The sequence below is a fragment of the Anoplolepis gracilipes genome, chromosome 9 (assembly GCF_047496725.1).
Source record: "Anoplolepis gracilipes chromosome 9, ASM4749672v1, whole genome shotgun sequence".
Classification (NCBI taxonomy): domain Eukaryota; kingdom Metazoa; phylum Arthropoda; class Insecta; order Hymenoptera; family Formicidae; genus Anoplolepis; species Anoplolepis gracilipes.
Genome location: NC_132978.1, coordinates 10,341,635 through 10,359,988, shown reverse-complemented (window position 1 = coordinate 10,359,988; position 18,354 = coordinate 10,341,635). Strand labels below are relative to the sequence as shown.

General features: G+C 27.8%; 1 protein-coding gene across 1 annotated transcript in view; it reads left to right on the top strand.

Moving 5' to 3' along the window:
* The window catches only part of LOC140669792 (uncharacterized), a 72,731-nt gene that overhangs the window by 29,874 nt on the left and 24,503 nt on the right, over positions 1 to 18,354 (top strand). The window lies entirely within an intron of this gene.

Sequence of the window (18,354 nt, the reverse complement as noted above, 5' to 3'; positions counted from 1 at the left end):
AAGTGTGCTTGAAATTAAATGAATAATAAAGTTTTCTTAGCTCTCTGCATCCTTAAATCGTCATTTTACGAAAAATTTTCAACTTCAATCTGTAATTAAAATATTTAGTAATCGACGTTTTTATAATTGTTTCAACTTACTAATAATACAAAATTTGTTTATACTGAAATATATATAATAATATATAAAGCATTATATATGCTAGTTATATATGCGAAATACTTTGTGCATCATTACATGTCTTTTCTTTGTAATATATTTTTTAAAACGTTACAAACGTTTTTTCAAAACATTTCATGATATTTTTTTTTTAATCGTTCTAAAAGCAACATTAATTAATATCATCCTGCGGTTTAAAGCCAAAAGGAAGGCAATGTTTATACGTATGTAAAATTTGTTTGCTTACGAAATCGCTACGCAAAACACGACATCGCTCGTTACAATTTCGAAATATCAATATCTTGCGCAAATACGCGTACGTAGCACACGCGAAAATTGCAAATTACATTATTTATTAATCGCGCCGTTGCAATACACCGCGCTCGTGCATTTATATAACGCTCCCGTGTCACTCGTCTTTGGGATTTATCGTTATTCTTCATGGTTGACGTTTCATTTACATGATAAAGCGGCCTGACGCTGCTGTAACACGGCGATATGCATTGTAAGCTTTTACGTCTGAGTGCAAACCCGAAGTACGCGCGCGCGATGCCTCCCGATAATTGTTACGGCGCTTTTACATCTCTTCCCCCTCGCTCTTCCCGCCCCCGCTTTCCATTGCTCTCGCGTACAAATTTGCATGTGCGCGCGTGCAACACGCGTCTGTTTCGGACTGAAACGTACGCGTACTTCTCGGTGAATTGTTCTTGAAAACTCGTATCCCCGATTGAGCACAGTCCGGCGAAACAAATTTCCCATCGCGCGCACAAGCTTTTAATTATCCCTATTCCTCCCGACTTGTGTAATGATAGTAGTTTAATGGCGTTATTATTTTGATATGGCTGAAACCCAGAAGGATTGTGAATTCATAAAATCTTTTCTCGAGAAAATCTGCGAATATGTAGAAATATTATTACTCGAAATTAAACAATATTATATTTTAATAACATCGGATATCTTAATGCAACTTGCATAAGTCACTATCGCGCAATAAAATCATGACACATAAGTTTCACGCTGTGTGACTTTTATTTCGCCTGCAGAATAAAAGCAGCAAGTTTTCAGAATATATATGAATTCGTGTCAAGGTTTAAACGTTTATCTGACTTAAAAACGTGATATTTCAAAAAGAAAATCGTTATATTTCTCATTTATATACTTTGTTGATATACCATATCTCTTGTAATTATAAAAATTAAAATAATATAATACTCTTGCAAAAAGTACGAGCTTCTACGATCAAGTAAGATCCCGCTAGAACAATAGAGATAAAATGAGATAAAAATTAAGGTTTTTTAAAAAAAAACTGTATAAAAGTATATAGAAAAGGGAGAAAGAGAAAAAAAAAACAGTCTTGTTGCGCGTGCGCAACGTGTTTTTAACAAAGGAATATTCACCAACTTGTACTCGTATAACTTTTCAACCGCGAAACAACTTTTTGAAGTTTGTTGTGTTGCAACTGCCCAAATTCGCGGCATATCTAATCATCGTTATCGTGCTTTACGTTATACATCTACTTCTTTCTGTTGAAAGCAGCGAAATTAATTGGATCGTGAGGCGCAGTTGTTATTACACTAGTCGTGTTCAAATATCCAACAAAGGATTTTTACCGACAATGTTCTCTTCGCGGAAACCCATATTCGAAATGAAACTTTATTTTGTCATGTTACAATCGCCGTTATGTGATTTAATTAAATCCCAGCAACGAGATATATATTGGATTGCAAAAGTGCAAGAAGAATGCAAAAAAGACAAATATTCTTTCACTGAATTATTTTGTACTATTTCTCTTTTTATGAAAAAGGAATGTTTGCTGTCGCTTTTGTTTTATAATATGTACAATATGATTATAATAGACTCTAAATGTACACAAAAGTGAGATTTTAATCATGTATTTTTTTAATTATATTTTTTATAAACCTAGTTGATTTAAATGGATTTTATGAACTTAATCTTATAATATTAGCTTTTTAAAGCTTGTTTTTTCTCTAAACATTCAACATCTACATTGTCAAAAAGGATATATTAAAGCTACATAGTTATAGTTTAATATAAAGTTATGGATTTTTGTATCGATTAATAGTCTCTATTTATGTTCATGTAATAAAATATGATGCAATAAAAAAATACATGTATATATATATATATATTGCGGACCGCAGTTTTATCACTTATGTTCGAAAATTATCTGATTCGCGGCTTATCTATTAAGAATTTTTTCGAACTCTTCCAGTTAACGTTAATTGAATGACTTATTTAATGATGTCATATAAAGATCAGTATCACGCATAGTCATATTTATAATACTAAACATATATAGAGATTATCTTATCGTGTAGTCATATTTAGCGTAAATATAAAGATAACACTTTATCTCCACTCTCAGATAATATTTGCAAACGAACGAAAATTTAATTATAATTTCGGTTCTCTTACATATCTTCCTTTCTGTCTGTTCTGTATTTTCGTTCTCCCTTTGAGAAGAACAATAGCGTACCCTATGCTGTAACTCGCAATATTTTGCAAGCGACCGACGTTCCGTTTTGTCCTCGAAAGTCTCTGATGGAAAGGTTCTTCGATGTGATATTTAACAAGAGAGAAAGAGTACCTCTCTCTTTGCTCTTCCCACATTCGGTGCTCAGATAGGGTAGGTCTTTCTCCCCTGCTTACCGCTCGCTTTTCTTTCAGCGCGTCCGCCTGACTCTAGGGTACCTTTTAAAGGGGATATACATAAGAAGAGCAAGAAAATTCTTTGACGTTCGCCCGTGTCATTAAATAATCTAGAACGAAGTCAATATAGTCATTTTCAGCGTCACATTTTAATACTACACGAAAACTATATTTACTGTAGTTCATGATAGAAGTTTGGCAATATTAGCAAAGTTTAACGTGCATTGTGCCACATCTGTAGCATTTGAGTTTTTAATGTGCATTATTATTATTATAACGTGCGGATGAATATTATGTCATTTTTATAAATTAACATTTTAGAATTTAGGAAGATAGATTGTAACAAGAATACAACCATCTATGGTTATAAGCAGCAAAAAACGTAAAAAAAAGAAATAGAAAAGAAAAGTTAAGTTTTTTATAATTTATTTTATATTGACAAATCAAACGGTGGCTTGATATCAAAGAGATTGATGACGATTATATGATATCTGCATACATGACATCTTAATAAGCAACAAAAATAAAATAAAACTGAGACTATAATTTCAAGACGAAGATGGAGTTGTCGATAAAAATTTTATTTACATACAATTTATAATTTTATAAATTAATCATTTTCTTATTGACTTGAAGCGTACAATAAAAAAGTCATATTTGTACATCACACATATAATATAAAAAAAATTAAAAAGAGATTGAAAAATATTTACATTTTTATATAAGTAAATTATCTTGTCTGTATTTTTTTCTTTTTTTTATAAAAAAAAATTTTTTTTGTAATAAAGATTCACATTTTTAAATTATTAAGCGCGTGAGATTATTTATATATGTCTGGGAAACTGATTAAGATTGTTTTTTATTTATTTGCATGAAGTTTTATCTGTTGCCACGCAATAATAGATATATCACAAATTAGTGACAGAAATTAATTTCACAGTTATTTTACTTTTTCTCCAGCTTTTGCAAATTGTTTTTTGTAATTATTGAATGACAATCCGAACTCTTTTTGCGTTATTCTCTAATGTATAATTTATATAGGCCTGAATAATTGTATCCATTAGTACAATAAAAGAAGAAAAAATCAAAATAAAAGTTTTTCAATATTAGTCTTTTAATTTATCTGACTCATCGGTTGAAACATCTGAAGTAACAAATCTGAAGATCGTGTAGATCGACGAATCGTAGTTTTTAAAGCTTCAAAGCACAGTTAAAGCTTGCGACCTTTCGCGTGTTGCACGCGAAAGTCACGATACATACGATACATTGCCTTGACAGACCAAATTAATGCTGCAGAAAAGAAAAAAGAAAGACAAAAACACCAATAATAGTTTATTTGTGTTTTCTGAACAATAACTTTGCCATATTTATTTTTATGCACTTTTGGTAATAATATTATAAGACTTGTAGAAGATAAAAGATTGTTCAATATTTTATTTTCAAATATATATTTACCTATTTTATTTCCAATTTTATTTCTATTTTATTGAAAAAATTAAGATATAATTCATAATGGCATTTATCTGAAAGTTGGTATTCCAGTTTTCAAAATATATTTTTGAAGAGATATAAAACATGGATTATTCAGTAAAGCATTTCACGAGCTTTATATTTTATACTTGCAATTTTTTCCCTTTCCACTTGATAAAGGAAGACGAAGTTGATATCGTGATTAAAGTTTTCCTATGGATGGTTTCGAAACAGTTCACGTTTAATTATGAGGTACCTGTAAAATTCTTCTCTGTTCGCTTTTCTTCCCAAGATGATCGTGTTCGATAATGAATTTTTTTGAGACTAAATTATTCGGTAACTTGAGTATTTTTGCACTGTGTTTTTCTAACAATAACGTTCGTATATAGTTTTGAAAAAGTCATAAGTTCTAAAAAAAAAAACATAAAATTAACCCCTCGATAGTCTAAAAAATTTTTATATGTTATTTGATTGTAAATTGCTTGCACATATTTGTTTTTGAATTTTTATTTACATATCTCTAGAGAAGCAGTTATTAAAAAAAATGTAAAGTAGTTAAGCTTATACTGCCTCCTCCCTCAACTTTAAACAATTTTTTTTTATTTTTAGTTAATTTGATAGATTTTCGTTTGCATATTGACGTCCGAGTTGAACTTTTATTTAATAATAAAGTTATAAACAAAAAATTTTTCGGAGCTAACTTTATTTAATATATTTTACAAAATTTTATTTTTATCGATCTATTCGATAGAGTTTTATTTACACAAACATCCAATTGAATTGTCATTTGCACACTTTTCATAATGAAGTCAATTAAAAATTAATTAAAAGTGAGCACAGTGAGCAGAACAACTAAGCAAATTAAATAAATTGTATGTTATTTTCTTTTAAAAAATGTTTGAAAATTTAATATTATTTATTTTAAAAAATTCTACATTTATAGAAAATTAGAAATTTGAGAAAAATTTTAAAAAATTAAACTGTTTCAACAAATGCAACATATTTTGTTACTAGAACGCAGCTCTGTTGCACATCCGTTTCTGGAATATCTCGTATACACATGCATTCGATTTGCATACACATACACTCGACTTGCACACAGTCTCATGCTACAAAGAATACGAAAAGCGTTTCGATTCCGTTATTTTTCACACAACTACCTTTATCACACAGTCTCATGCTACAAAGAATACGAGAATCATTTCGATTCCGTTATTTTTCACACAACTACCTTTATTTCTGACGTCATACAGTGCATATATTATAAGATTAAGAACCCTGTTTTTATTCTCTTGAAAATAGGCAAACCGCTTCACCGACTCTTTGGCTTTCGCTTTCCCCAAAAAGGGGAGTTAATGGTGTCGCTAAAAGGTCGAAAGTTAAAAGAAGCAAAAAAAAAGAAGAGAAGAGTAAAACAATCTTGTAAAGGTAGTTTCCCTTTTTACATAACGTGTCGATTATATTTAGCTGCCCTACATATTATTTGGAAAAAGCAAAATAACGCGCAATTACTTACTTTTAATTTTAATTAATTTAAATTTTAATTTAAAGCATTAATTTTTTTTCAAATTTACAGACATTAAACTTTCGTTATTTCTCTTTTAATTCTTCTATAGCGTGTGCATAAATTTATCAATGTATCTTTTATCATTACATACATTAATTATTAGATAAATAAAATATTTTCGAAAAATATATAACATTAATATCGCAGATATTAAAAGCAAGCTGAATTACCGAGTAGCATCCATGGAACAAACAACTTTCATTTTTATTCCGCGAACTAAAAAGTCGTTAAACATTTTTACGCGAGCGAAACATGGAAGTTTCAACGCATCGCGCGTTCCACTACGTTTCCAATATTATAAGATTATAAACCAGCGCAATAACGGGGTTAGAAACATTGGACGAACGTGGCATGAGCTAAATAAGCGACACGTGCCTTTTTACCCAGAGTCTATCCACCCTTCCTCCCGCAAACATATTTGCTTTCACGCTGAAATAACACGCCGGCTATTCGGCGAGTTGCCGTGAATGATGCAGCCATTCGTGTGCGCGGTCACGTGAAAATTTACGCATAATATGGAGCGCACTGTGCGATGCACGTGCAAAATATCATGACTCTCTATGTATGCGAATACGGTCAGAACAGTTTTTGTCGATGAAGTACCGGTGGAATGGTGCTTTAAACTGCATACACACATACGTATGTAAATATATATATATATATATATATACGCACATATGTAAAAATTTAGTCGAACTCGTAAAATGCTTTTCCTTCTTTTCGTAGATGTTTGTCCGTGCTTAAGATGCCAAGTTCTTCTGTAAGACAGACATATATGTGTGATGCATCTTTGTGAATACGCAGCTTCACAAAAATGCATCAAAATTTTGCTGCTCCAAATAATTATTTTTACCATAATTAATCAGCTATTATATATATGTATATATATATATATATATATATATATATATATATATATATATATATAGTGATTCAGAATAAACAAATGTTCAGATATTTAGATAGATTGTCGGATAAATATTGATTTTTTTTTTGTAATGAAATAATCGATATTTTTACAATTTTAAATATGTACCTTTGTAGTAAAATCATAAAAGAATAATCTAATAAGTCAAAAATAATATCCCAGAGTATTTGGATATAGAATATATGATATTTTGCATATGCGCTGAAATAATAATAAAAAAAAAGTTTGATAGGCAAAAATTAACGTACTAATTTATATATTTAAATAACAATATTTATAATGTTTTTTTTTTTTAACTTTTATTCGAACTTTTAATATTTAGGTTCAAATGTTTCTGGTATCTTAACATTAGTTAGTGTATAGAACCGGAAATCTGAGTAGTTTCAAGGAATTTCAGCGGAATAAATCGCGATTATATAACGCGCGAGAAAGTATTCACGTGCAATTTGGTACGATAGCGAATTAAAATGCGAAGTGATAACACGTCGCGCCAACGGATCTAGTTACTCGTTGCCGACATTCGCTTTCAAGTCGGGAACGAAGATAAACTTCCCTTGTTTCTGCCGTATTAGGCTTCAAACGATCGCATCTTGTCGTGTTCTTGTTTAACATTAGTATCTTTAATCTTACGAGTTAAAACCTAATTAAAAATTGCACTCTTTTCAAGGCTTTTATTTAAAAATCACATTATTGATAATCCACAACTCTTTCCATAATGCTTATATAATTATCTTTAACTACTTAATTGTTTTTAATAAAGAACTTGAATTTTTTTAATTTACTTTAATAGTACTTTAATAGTAACTTTAATAGTTTGTGTGAATACTATAATTGTAAAATAAAAAACAAAGTAGTAACACTAATTCAGTACAAGTTTTAAGGATACTATTTATAAGTGTAAATATTTCAGCTTTTAAATAGTTAATCGTTTTTCATTAATTACATAGATATTTAGATATTATTTTGATTATAACATCTACTTAAAATTTAAACAAACTCCTAACAACTTAAATTCATTAGACAACTATCTGAAACCAAAATTTCGCGTAAAGTATATTTGAAATCAAGTAATCGATAGATAAATGTGTGTATGTATGTGTGTATGAGAGAGTTGAGGCCTAGCTTCGTCGTGAGACGTTGAAGGGAGAATAATTGCTGCTCGTCACGAATAAGCAGAAGCGACCAATAAGAAACAGCGCCGATTAATCTTACGCGAAGCACTTCAGACGGAGAGAAATGATGATGAGAAGAGGGAGAAAAGAGGATTAGCAGTAGATATTTGACAAAGCTAAAAAGGATACACACACAAGCAAGAAACTCTATCTGTTCATTATTTTATCAGCATAATCTGGCCGGTTTATAACTAGTTGAAAATACTAAAAGTTAATAGAAGTTATGTTTCAATGAAAGTGCTTTTATTCTCATTGGAGAAAAGAGCAACTACAGTCTGGGTTTGACATAATGTCATTCAAATGTTAAGTAGCGGAAAAATTTGTATCTCAATGATGGTTGACATTTTTTTTTCAGTTGCTGAATTATTTTCAAATTATAAAAATTACTTAAAGATAATTCACGAAAGGTTTTTTTTATATTCAAATATTGTGAAATATTGTAAAATGTATATTTAGTATTTTATTATCTATTATATTTGTAAATATAAATGGAAATAAATTCGTTTCCAGAGAGGCAAACAAGATATTGTAAATTATCGGTGGTATAAATTAATACCAAATTTATACAAATTTTAACTGTGAATTTAAATAGTCGGTTTATTATTTCTCTAATTGATTTATTTCTATTAATATTAATTAATTAATATATATAAATTTAATTAACATTTAAAATATCCATTAAAACATTTTTAATATTTTAACATATTTCATTTGTATTTACATATTAAATCTTGAAAATCTGTTTAATACTTAAAAGTATTGAATCTATTTATATATAAAAAATTATGTTGCGATTCGAATAGCAATAAGCATATTAATATATTAAATAAAAAGAAAAATATATAAAAATGAATACGGTTTTTCTACATTTCTCCGGCATGAGATTACGTTAGCTGCGTATGTGTTGGAAAATATTTTTCTTTTCTTGGATGAATCAAATACTTTTTCTCTCTTTGTAAGACGCAGATCCAATACAGCCTCGTTCAGCGCACGGGGAAGAACGGACCGAGAGAAACCACTGTTATTCTTTCAGAATAAAAGACTAACTTTCCCGGCGAAAGAATCGATCTGACTCGCGCGATATGCTATCGAAATTCGAGTTGGACGGAAACGCGTGGACCATTCCTATTCTGAAAATAAAGTATCGTCCACCTTAGTGGCACTGCTATTCTCGTCCCGCCTGATATTTGGTATCGGCATTGACTAAACGCAAATCCGCGTGCACTAGATAAAGTATGTGTATATACCTAAAAAATTATTTTTATTGAAACAAATTATCAGAAATTATAAAACAATTTGATGTTCTATCGTAAAATAATAAATCTCTATCTTTGACTGTTCTAATAGGAATATATTGGAAAACTTTAATATATGGATTATAATAAATTTATATAAAGTTCCTATTATTACAAACAGAAATTATAATTATATATTTCGGAAAAATAGATTTAAAAATGGATTGTCTATCACAAAATCATAGAACATAGGAACAAGCATGTTTTGAATCATTTAATCGAAATATTTGAATAGATAGAATATAGAATTATAACTGCTATATCCGTGATTACTATAGTTAAATCATCTTTGACACTAAATTTTAAACGTTATCTTTACATTTATTTTAGCAAAACTTTTTGCTTAAGAGTTTCATTGCTGTCACTTTGTCAAGAAATAATTTTTTAAATGTAGAAATATATAATGAAAAATTATTTATTGTAATATATTAATTGGACGATATCACTATAAAAGTATTAGCTATTAATCTAAAGTGCAAATATCTACAGACGATGCGCTCAATCGAGAATTTAATCCTATATGCTAAAAGTAGTTTAAAGCATCAATGAATCCGAAATATGTATTTATAAAACTTTGATATGTTATTGACGAATGTCATTGATTAATTAAACTAAATATAATTAAAACATCAGCTAATATACGAAATACTAATTTTTTTACCTTAAAAATTAAAGCTTCTGTTTATTTCAAGCAGCAATCTATCTTGTAGTTATTCGATCTTCTCATTCACTACTTTAATTTACAAAAATAAATGAAAAAAATCTTAAAAATTTTCACATTTGATTATAACTTTCCTTCAAATTTATTACATACTGATTATATGCCGTTCTAAAATGTTGAACATATTATTTTTTGTCGCAACGTTCCTTAGATAAAAAATAAATTTTGTTCTTTTACAAAAATGCTTTCTTAAAATTTTGCACTTTTAATGCAAGAATAGGTTTATAAATATTTTCAAAGCTATAAGAATACGTTCTATTATTCTGTTTTTGAGCATTTATAATTTAAAATACCATGCCGACTCTTATATTCTCTTGCGACGTATATTCTCTCTTGACAAAGCATAAATATATTATTAATGTTGTAGTCTTTAGAAAGAGTCAATTTTCTTAAAAATAATATCAACGAAAAAATTTTACTCCACGTTTTAGAATTTTGTATGAGAAATTTTTTTTTTATCGTATGTTTAGCCATTGATAAAAACAAGATATATATATTATTTTTTTATTTTAAACAATATAAAAGAACATTTGGCACCGATTAATTTTCTTTAATCTTCTGTTTTTCGCTATTGTCTTCTGCTATTGATTTATCATGTTGCAATTTAACCTTATTTTACGGTCTCATATTGACGCAGGATCACGAACTTTGAATCCGGCAATCAGGAAGGAAAGGAGAGCACGTGGCGAGCTTAATCCTCTTTGCTTCCGATTTCACGATGTTACAGGCACGAGAGAGAGAAAGAGGGAGCTCGCGCGTGCGGGCGTCATCGCGCTAATTGGCTGTCAGTATCGCCAGAAAGGAATTTCAAAGCTCAAAGCTTTGGACGTATACAACCGCGGAATTCCATGCGAATAATCCACCATCTCCCAGTTGGCTGGTCCATTTTTATACACTTGTGTGTGCAAGGGAGAGAGACAAGAAGGGAGGAAGGGAGGCGGATGAACGCTTGTGCAATAAGCGCCGTGGGGTTTACGTTACCGTCCGCGCGTATTTTATTTCGATTTGAAAAAATGCCGATCAAGGGGATCGCGGAAAAACGGCATGGTATTTTACCGTTCTATTTTTCCGGAATTAAGATTTATCTGTTTGTGTAACTCGATGGTAGTTTGATCCTTTTGTCTTCATTGACGTGAAAAACACTATTGTGATAGTATTAAACATTTATAGCTTATCAAATAGCAATATAGTCTTGATGAAAAATTTGTAATTTATTTTCTTAAATAAGAAAAAATTTACCAGTTATATACAAACTCTCTTTTTTTTTTTTTAAAGAATATTGGAAAAAAATTATATCTTTTTAAATACTTTTTTTAAACAAATTACATACTATGAACGGCAAGATAAATCTAAATAATTATTTAATACTGCAATATATTATTATCATCTTATACATGTATATACATATATACATACGCTTTGATTGCAATTTTTTAAATTTCATTACTGAAGAGGAGAATTGATATTGAAGACATTCTATTATTTATTACTAAAAGTGAAAAAATAAAAACGACTTATTAATGTCTACTATCACAAGACTTGCAGGTCTAATGAATGAAAGGTCACATAAGGATCGGTGACATGATGATTTTTTGGCCGGTATGTGACAAACGTAAGCAAATCGGGATAAAGGATAGACTTACTGGACTGTCCGACTTTGATTTGCGCCATTAATCCTATTATTATGCGTATCAAAAATAAAATCGATCTTATGCCTCTCTAAAAATCTTGACACGTTCAAAGATTCGGCGTACTAAGAATACAAACAAAAATTTGTATCTGTTTCTTGTGTTAGCGTATTTTATTATTTTTATTTTATGCTACGAAATTGTGAACTATCGTGTATCAAAAAACAGCAAAGTAGAAAGAGTATATTGAGAAAAGAGTGTAATCAAATGAATATTTCGAATATTCCTCGAATGAATGCCGTGCATACCAACTTCACCGATTCGATGAATCGACTTTTTCCACTGAGCATTATACTTGACTTGGCAGTTTCCCAAAGAGTGCGTGGCTGGTGCATTGCTTTCATGCCATTTCTCCTTGGACGATTGTTTTGTACAAAACGTGACGCAGAAAAATTCCCTTTGATATTTCAGCATTATTTTCTTTATTGTTCTATCTTTTCCAAATTCACAAATAGATGAAATGTAATGTTTCAGATTCTTAAAAAAAGTTGACTGCGATATGAGAATGGAATATTACATATATGTGAACAGTTCTCACTTAGCAACGATTTATTTTTTATGCGGAAAAAACACATGGAGGCCACTCTGAAAGTTCATTGTCCTCAATTGTGATAAAACATTTTTTTATCGAAATGTAAATATAATCTCTTTAATCCATTAGAAAGATCTTACTACTTCATTAAATATAAGTTTCTTATTTAAATACTATGTTTTCAAAATAAACGAAAATGAGATTTTCTTCAATTTTGTTTATACAACAGATTGTTAAAATATTTATATGTTTAAACATATTCTGAGTTATATATGTACATATCAGTTATATATTAATGTCTAGATAATTATGGAATAATTATTGAGTCTTATTTTATTTTTACTTGCACTTATCACACACATAGCAGTATTAGAATTCAAGTTGTATACCCATTTTATTCTCAGCGACAATAAAATTTAGAACATTGCAATCGAAACGGGTAATACTGTTAAGTATTTATATAATATATAATAATGTTGTTAAATAGAACTATCTTGTCCCATACGTAGTACATAAAATATTTAAAAAAAAGTATTGAAAAACAGATATAACATCTTCAATCTTCTTTAAAAAAAAAAAAATTAATATATACATTAATATTATAAATAATATAAATAAATAATATTATAAATAATAATATTATTTATGAAAAATATCTATTAATTATAAATATTAATCATAAATATCACATTTATTATATTAAAAAATATTTTTTATTGTCATATTTGTATTATTGCAATTACTTATTTAGATTATCTTACACATTTCATGGATACAAAGGGTATTTGAATTTTACGCAAAGAAATTTTAGATAAGTGCTAAAAGCATTACATCATAAAGTTAATTATTAAGTTCAGCATTGGTTTACATGCTGAGATCAAATGAATTTTAACATAGCTCAACCACTTGAATAAATAATAATTGTTGTTTTCAATATACATCGAGAAAATTAGAAAGCTCTTTCTCATTTTAACTCCTAAATAATTAAATTATAATTTAAATCTCACAAATATCGTCGAGTTATTGTTGTGCTTAATAATACGCGTACGATATTGCGCATTGTATAGTTTAATACAATATTCACGAATGAATCGATAGTATTTTTAAATGCGTATGTGGCAATATACAACCTATCATTTTATGTATCTCATATTATTTCCTTGTGAGATATTATTGATATCGAAAATTCTTTAACGATGACATCGACTACCGAGAATAAGATTGCAAAACGTGTTGATGACACGCGCCATTTCTTCAACGATAGACATCAATTCTCCAAATATAATTAACTGCATCTCAAAATAGTAATTTCTTATTAATAATTGAACGTATCGATTGTCGGCTTCGTGTGCGGCTGGATGCTGCTCTAAATTAGAAAACCGATACGACCTGCATTTGATGTTGTTGCACGATTTATTTTTATTTCTAATAAAAAGAAAATTTCTTCTTTTCTCTTTTTTTTCTTTTAAATCTAACGATATGAAAAATTGGTAACTTTATAAGAAATAAAAATTAATAATACACATAGATTATTTCTACTATTTTTTTATTTTGTTTCTGTCTCAAAGAGTTCAAAATTACTGCATTTAGCAATTCTTGATAATCTAATTTATTATAATTTTTTAAAATTATCAGCTACGTACACACACACACACACATATATATATATATATATATATATATATATATATATATTTTTTTTTTTTTTTTAACATCTAGAAAGAGCAATAGTTTGAAAAATATTTAAATGAACAAAAAGCAAAATGAAATATAGTACAATCAGATACAAATAATTATCTATCAATTATATTATTGAAATTAAAATATTTTAAGGTTAAATTCTCTGTAAACATATTTTAACTATTTTATTTTATTTTTTGAGATATAAACTAAGTTTATATTGTTATATTATTTAAAATGAAGTAATCCAGAGAATTGATGAAATAAACTATTTTCTTGTATATTATTTTGCTAATGTTTTTTTAAATATTAGCAGATGCTTAAGAAATAACATATTTAATAACAAATTTATATATCATATTTGTATAATTTATTTATATTAGGTTTTATATGTGAGAACATTACATTATTATGAATGATTAATTGCGAACAACGTTGTTAAAACATTACTTAAAATTGTTAGATGATATAAAACCAAAATAATAACGACGTAGATATTTAGAAATACATCTCAAACAATTACATTATTTTTTAAAGAGCTTACTAATTAATTTCAGCTCTACAATAAAGTAAATAAATACAGGCAAATATAGTTTTATTTTCTAATTGAGTAAAAAATGTATTATAATTTAACTATTTTTTTTTTAATTTATATATAACTGATTAATATATAATTTACTAGTATGTATATATATATATATATATATATATATATATATATATATATACATATATATATACATATAGTATATATATAATATTTGGTTATTATATTTTAAAATAATATATGTATGTATAATAAAATTAAATATTTTATACTAAAAAGAGACAAAGAAAGAATAATTGTTAAAAGATAGCAAATATATAATTGGATTCTGATACGATTCTCTTTCCTATATTACATATTGAACAATTCATTGCATTCATTGCATATTGAATGATACACTCTGAATACATGGCCAATTAATAATCATATTATAGGAAACAATAATTTCATTAGCGCTGATAAATTTTATGAAAAACTCTGATATAGCACATTTATTTTATTAAATCTTGACATTACAGTTTTAATTTTTATTTGATTTGGCGCATATTCAGCCATTTATGCTAGTACTTTGGTAAACAATAATGCTTATTAATTAAGAATTGACTGAAGAATTAGTAACACAGACGATTGTTTCTATCATGAATTCCATCTTACAATTAGATGGAATGGCAGGACATTGAACCTACTATTCAAAATAAATTAATTTTCAAGTTGTCTAAAGAAAATATACGTTTCCTTAGAAGATTCAATGAAGTCTCAAGATACATGGAATAAATTTATGTAATAAAAAGATCGAACACCGTTATAGGTTAAGAGTTAAAAATGTTAATATATAACAGATATTTCCAATTTGAATATAGAATTTTGATTTAACTTGATTTTAGTATTAATAATTTTGAATCAATTTTTTATAATTTTTTAATTTTGTTTTTAAATCTAATTTTAAAATTAAATGTGTTTAACATTTATAACAATAAAATTAGATATATAATTAATTATTATAATTTTTATAATTATTAGTTTTTATAATTACCAACGATATATATATATATATGTGTGTGTGTGTGTGTGTGTGTGTGTGTGATATTATAAATTTACGCATTTAAAAATTAAGTACTTTAAAATTTATAATCAAGCACACTATTTTATAATCTTACACAACTATTTTACTAGCTTTATCAAATATTTATTTTAATAGCTGAATTAACTCTATAAGCACTGTTTGTGTAACACAAATTCAACTTCAAATCTCTTTTGAAAAAATTTCTTATTATTTTATATCATACGTGTTGTACGCTTATTTTTTCACATCTCGTACAATTGCATTTTGAAGAAAAGCGGAATTGCTATTCTAACATCTGTTTATCTCAAAAGCTTGGAAAAGATATTATGAAAGAGAGAGAAAAGGGAAATATTAAAGGAGTCTCTCTTTCTCGCTCTCTCGCGCCGTCCGTAAGGTTTGTTATGTGAGAATATAAAACTATTTTCATCGGAAAGAAAACAAAATCAAGGAAAACGAGGTTCGCTTTCCAGAGAAGGCAAGAACGAAAGCTTCGTCGGAACGCAACACGAAAGTTGCAAATGATCAAAGTTACGCGGGGCGCAGAATCGGAGGTCTTTCCGTGTAAGTAATCGAGCTTGCAAGTTGTGCTTTAGAATAAAGCTCCAGTCTAACGATCGACCAGTGTGCGTGCTTGGAAAAGAAATTGTAAGTTTTGCACCTGCTCTTGGAAATTTTTATTGCCATTCGGATTACGTTTGATTGACTCGTTATAAGTTTTTCTGCGCCCTGTAGTTAATGTTTCATATAAAGATATATTCAATTAAGATAAAGATACAAAAGATAGGAACAAATAAAAAAAAAAAAAAAAACAATTCTTCTTCCTAATATGAAATCTTAAAAAATTATGATGTGCTAAAATTAAGGTTTTTTCTTATATTTTGACTTAGGAAATTTTAATTAATTTTGAAAAGTTTTACTTTTCAAAAAATTTAGGAAATATATTTAGGTTTTATACTTATACTTTTAGGTTGATAATAATAAAGTACAATAATAATACACTATGAACAAAAATCTTTTATATGACAAGAGCAATTCTTTTTGTCATATTATCGTTCAAGCGGATGAAGCCCTCGAGGAATTTCGTGCTACCTCAATGTCAACCTCAAAAGTTATTACGCGGTGGATCCATTTGACCCAGATTCGTAAATCTCCGGAAAGTTGGCCGTACTATCGAAGACCAATCCATAGATTCGCGAACGAGATCACCCGATGGATAAATCGATTCTGATAAATGCTGCGAAATTAAGTCTAGGCTGCGCTCGATATTTTCAACGCTTTTGTCACATGATAACGCTAAGCGGATTGAAAACAAAACTTACACATCGCAAAAACGTGCAACGGATTAAAACTAATATGATCGCTAGCAAAAAGTTTAAAAAAATTGAATAAACTAGAGTGGAATTGGAGCTACCTAAAAGTGTCTCGCAGTATCTGCAAAAAAAAAAGTAGAAAGAAATTATTTTCAACGAAAAAAATTGTAAAATAAATGTTAACATCGAAAAAAATAATAAGTATAGGTATTTCATAAATATAAGAAAGTTTTAAATTTAAAAAATACAGAGTATTTATTTATAAGCTACCTATATATATATATATATATATATATATATATTTTTTTTTTTTTTTAAATATTTTTGCTGAGAGACTGTAATTGATTCAAATATAACAACTCTATTAGACTATTCTCTATTAGATTTTATCCAAGGATATAAACTGGTAAAAATAACTATAGAAATAACTAACATGTCACACTAAAATATATGTATATAACTTTATACAAAAAGATATTTTTACTTTAATTAATAAATCATATACTACAATACAATACTGATCCCTAATAATTTAAAAATTAATATAATAATAAAGTTTTTTTCAATTTAGATTAATATGTAAAATTTTTAAAACAAAAGCTTTGAAAATATAAATGTTTTTAAATTTTATATTAATTTTTAGTTTAATAAGAAAAATAACAATAACAGTAATAGTAACAGAATTAAAAATTTTTATCAAAATCTGGTTCGCGTTTACCTTTCAACATTTTCTTTAATAAAAAACTCTTTGCTACGTCGATTTCTAATTTATTACGGATTTTATTTTAGATAAAGTTTAAATTAGAAAACACTCTCTCAATTGACCAATATTAAAAAGGTTTCATATTTTTATTTTAACATTTTTAATAGAAAATATCGGTTTTTACTGATTTTTTTTTCCGAAAAATACCAGTTTCTATCACTGCCATGGATTTTATTAAAAAATTTTATTTAAAAAATGTAAAATTTTGCCAACCATGTTATTGTTATTTTCTTGAATTTAAATTTTAATGTTTTAAATCTAAAAATCATAAGCACCGAAATTGTAACTGTGATTTATCCCAATTGCATATAACATGCGACAAACATTATAGTTATGTGGTTGACATACGTATGAGTGTAGAGGTAAATTGCTTTAGGAGAACTTATATTGACTTGTATTTCATAATAAAAGCCGACATTACAATTGATTTGTGACGTAGCCATTGCTAAGGTTATTGCATAGGCTAGATATACTGCAGCATTCACTGTAATAATCTCGCGTGCTTGCAGCTTTTAAAAGATTTAAGAAACTTGTTGATATTACTTGTATGAAGATACATATATATACATATATATCTAAACCATCATATATGATTTTAAAAGTGACACATATAATAATTAATATGATGTTTAATTTTTTTAATGTTGTAAATTTAATTTGTAATTTAATATTATAAAATTCTTATTTATTTTTCCTTTATAAAGTTTCGAACCAAAAAACTTTTCCTTCCCATGCACATGTTTACAATGGATATATTTCATCACATAGTAAGTGATGAAATACTGAATT